The sequence below is a fragment of the Triticum aestivum genome, chromosome 4A (genome assembly GCF_018294505.1).
Source record: "Triticum aestivum cultivar Chinese Spring chromosome 4A, IWGSC CS RefSeq v2.1, whole genome shotgun sequence".
Lineage (NCBI taxonomy): Eukaryota > Viridiplantae > Streptophyta > Magnoliopsida > Poales > Poaceae > Triticum > Triticum aestivum.
The window spans coordinates 710,936,485-710,941,079 of record NC_057803.1 but is presented as its reverse complement, the minus strand read 5'-3'; positions in this window follow the sequence as shown (position 1 = coordinate 710,941,079).

Below are 4,595 nucleotides of genomic sequence, written 5' to 3'. Positions count from 1 at the left end.
AGGGGGTGGCGCGCCCTAGTAGGGGGAAACCTACTCCAAGTAGGTTTGCCCCTCCCTTTCCTAGTCCAAGAAGGAGGGGGAAGGAAGGAGTGGGAGAGGGGAAAGGCAAGGGGGGCGCCGCCCCCCCCCTTACTTGTCCTATTTGGACTCAAGGGGAGGGGGCGCGCCTCTTGCCCTGGCCGGCCCCTCTCTCTCTCCACTAGGGCCCAACAAGGCCCATTAGTTCCTGGGGGGGGGGCTTCCGGTAACCCTCCGGCACTCCGATTTTCTCCGAAATCACCCGGAACACTTCCAGTGTCCGAATATAGTCGTCCAATATATCAATCTTTATGTCTCGACCATTTCGAGACTCCTCGTCATGTCCGTGATCACATTCGGGACTCCGAACAACCTTCGGTACATCAAAACTTATAAACTCATAATAAAACTGTCATCGTAACGTTAAGCGTGCGGACCCTACGGGTTCGAGAACTATGTAGACATGACCTAGAACTGTTTCCGGTCAATAACCAATAGCGAACCTGGATGCTCATATTGGCTCCTACATATTCTACGAAGATCTTTATCGGTCAAACCGCATAACAACATACGTTGTTCCCTTTGTCATCGGTATGTTACTTGCCCGAGATTCGATCATCGGTATCCAATACCTAGTTCAATCTCGTTACCGGCAAGTCTCTTTACTCGTTACGTAATGCATCATTCCATAACTAACTCATTAGCTACATTGCTTGCAAGGCTTATAGTGATGTGCATTACCGAGAGGGCCTAGAGATACCTCTCCGACAATCGGAGTGACAAATTCTAATCTCGAAATACGCCAACTGAACGTGTACCTTCGGAGACACCTGTAGAGCTCCTTTATAATCACCCAGTTATGTTGTCACGTTTGGTAGCACACAAAGTGTTCCTCCGGTAAACGGGAGTTGCATAATCTCATAGTTGTAGGAACTTTGTATAAGTCATGAAGAAAGCAATAGCAACATACTAAACGATCAAGTGCTAGGCTAACGGAATGGGTCAAGTCAATCACATCATTCTCCTAATGATGTGATCCCGTTAATCAAATGACAACACATGTCTATGGTTAGGAAACATAACCATCTTTGATTAATGAGGTAGTCAAGTAGAGGCATACTAGTGACATTATGTTTGTCTATGTATTCACACATGTATCATGTTTCTGGGTAATACAATTCTAGCATGAATAATAAACATTTATCATGATATGAGGAAATAAATAATAACTTTATTATTGCCTCTAGGGCATATTTCCTTCAGTCTCCCACTTGCACTAAAGTCAATAATCTAGATTACACAGTAATGATTCTAACACCCATGGAGTCTTGGTGCTGATCATGTTTTGCTCGTGGAAGAGGCTTAGTCAACGGGTCTGCAACATTCAGATCCATATGTATCTTGCAAATCTCTATGTCTCCCACCTGGACTTGGCCCCGAATGGAATTGAAGCGTCTCTTGATGTGCTTGGTCCTCTTGTGAAATCTGGATTCCTTTGCCAAGGCAATTGCACCAGTATTGTCACAGAAGATCTTCATTGGTCCCGATGCACTAGGTATGACACCTAGATCGGAAATGAACTCCTTCATCTAGACTCCTTCATTTGCTGCTTCCGAAGCAGCTATGTACTCCGCTTCGCATGTAGATCCCGCCATGACGCTTTGTTTAGAACTGCACCAACTTACAGATCCACCGTTTAATAAAAACACGTATCCGGTTTGCGATTTAGAATCGTCCGGATCAGTGTCAAATCTTGCATCGACGTAACCATTTACGACTAGCTCTTTGTCACCTCCATAAACGAGAAACATATCCTTAGTCCTTTTTAGGTATTTCAGGATGTTCTTGACCGCTGTCCAGTGATCCACTCCTGGATTACTTTGGTACCTACCTGCCAAGCTTATTGCTAAGCATACGTCAGGTATGGTACACAGCATTGCATACATGATAGAGCCTATGGCTGAAGCATAGGGAACATCTTCCAGTTTCTCTCTATCTTCTGCTGTTGTCGGGCATTGAGTCTGACTCAACTTCACACCTTGTAATACAGGCAAGAACCCTTTCTTTGCCTGATCCATTTTGAACTTTTTTCAAAACTTTATCAAGGTATGTGTTTTGTGAAAGTCCAATTAAGCGTCTTGATCTATCTCTATAGATCTTGATGCCCAATATGTAAGCAGCTTCACCGAGGTCTTTCATTGAAAAACTTCTATTCAAGTATCCCTTTATGCTATCCAGAAATTCTATATCATTTCCAATTAACAATATGTCATCTACATATAATATCAGAAATTGTACAGAGCTCCCACTCACTTTCTTGTAAATACAGGCTTCTCCAAAAGTCTGTATAAAACCATATGCTTTGATCACACTATCAAAGCGTTTATTCCAACTCCGAGATGCTTGCACCAGTCCATAAATGGATCGCTAGAGTTTGCACACTTTGTTAGCACCTTGTGGATCGACAAAACCTGCCGGTTGCATCATATACAACTCTTCTTCCATAAATCCATTCAGGAATGCAGTTTTTACATCCATTTGCCAAATTTCATAATCATAAATGCGGCAATTGCTAACATGATTCGGACAGACTTAAGCATCGCTACGGGTGAGAAAGTCTCATCGTAGTCAACCCCTTGAACTTGTCGAAAACCTTCCGCAACAAGTCGAGCTTTGTAGATAGTTACATTACCATCAGCGTCAGTCTTCTTCTTGAAGATCTATTTATTCTGGATGGCTTGCCGATCATCGGGCAAGTCAACCAAAGTCCATACTTTGTTCTCATACATGGATCCCATCTCAGATTTATGGCTTCAAGCCATTTTGGGGAATCTGGGCTCATCATCGCTTCCTCATAGTTTGTAGGTTCGCCATGGTCAAGTAACATGACTTCCAAAATAGGATTACCGTACCACTCTAGTGCAGATTTGAATCTGGTAGACCTACAAGGTTCAGTAGAAACTTGATCTGAAGTTTCATGATCAATATCATTAGCTTCCTCACTAATTGGTGTAGTTGTCACATGAACCGGTTCTTGTGATGAACTACTTTCCAATAAGGGAGAAGGTACAGTTACCTCATCAAGTTCTACTTTCCTCCCACTCACTTCTTTCGAGAGAAACTCCTTCTCTAGAAAGGATCCGAATTTAGCAGCGAAAATCTTGCCCTCAGATCTGTGATAGAAGGTGTACCCAATAGTCTCTTTTGGGTATCCTATGAAGACACATTTCTCTGATTTGGGTTCGAGCTTATCTGGTTGAAGTTTCTTCACATAAGCATTGCAGCCCTGAACTTGAAGAAACGACAACTTTGGTTTCTTGCCAAACCACAGTTCATAAGGCGTCGTCTTAACGGGTTTTGATGGTGCCCTATTTAACGTGAATGCGGCCGTCTCTAAAGCATAACCCCAAAACGATAGCGGTAAATCAGTAAGAGACATCATTGATCGCACCATATCCAGTAAAGTACGATTACGACGTTCGGACACACCATTTCGTTGTGGTGTTCTAGGTGGCGTGAGTTGCGAAACTATTCCGCATTGCTTCAAATGTAAACCAAACTTGTAACTCAAATATTCTCCTCCACGATCAGATCGTAGAATTTTTATTTTCTTGTTACGATGATTTTCCACTTCACTCTGAAATTCTTTGAACTTCTCAAATGTTTCAGACTTGTGTTTCATCAAGTAGATATACCCATATCTGCTCAAATCATCTGTGAAGGTGAGAAAATAACAATACCCACCGCGAGCTTCAATATTCATTGGACCACATACATCAATATGTATGATTTCCAATAAATCAGTTGCTCGCTCCATAGTTCCGGAGAACGGCGTTTTAGTCATCTTGCCCATGAGGCACGGTTCGCAAGTACCAAGTGATTCATAATCAAGTGATTCCAAAAGTCCATCAGTATGGAGTTTCTTCATGCTCTTTACACCGATATGACCTAAACGGCAGTGCCACAAATAAGTTGCACTATCATTATCAACTCGGCATCTTTTGGCTTCAACATTATGAATATGTGTATCACTACTATCGAGATTCAATAAAAAATAGACCACTCTTCAAGGGTACATGACCATAAAAGATATTACTCATATAAATAGAACAACCATTATTCTTTGATTTAAATGAATAACCGTCTCGCATCAAACAAGATCCAGATATAATGTTCATGCTCAACGCTGGCACCAAATAACAATTATTTAGGTCTAAAACTAATCCCGATGGTAGATGTAGAGGTAGTGTGCCGACCGCGATCACATCGACTTTGGAACCATTTCCCACGCGCATCGTCACCTCGTCCTTAGCCAATCTTCGCTTAATCCGTAGTCCCTGTTTCGAGTTGTAAATATTAGCAACAGAACCAGTATCAAATACCCAGGTACTACTACGAGCATTACTAAGGTACACATCAATAACATGTATATCACATATACCTTTGTTCACTTTGCCATCCTTCTTATCCGCCAAATACTTGGGGCAGTTCCGCTTCCAGTGTCCAGTCTGCTTGCAGTAGAAGCACTCAGTCTCAGGCTTAGGTCCAGACTTGGGTTTCTTCTCTTGAGCAGCAAC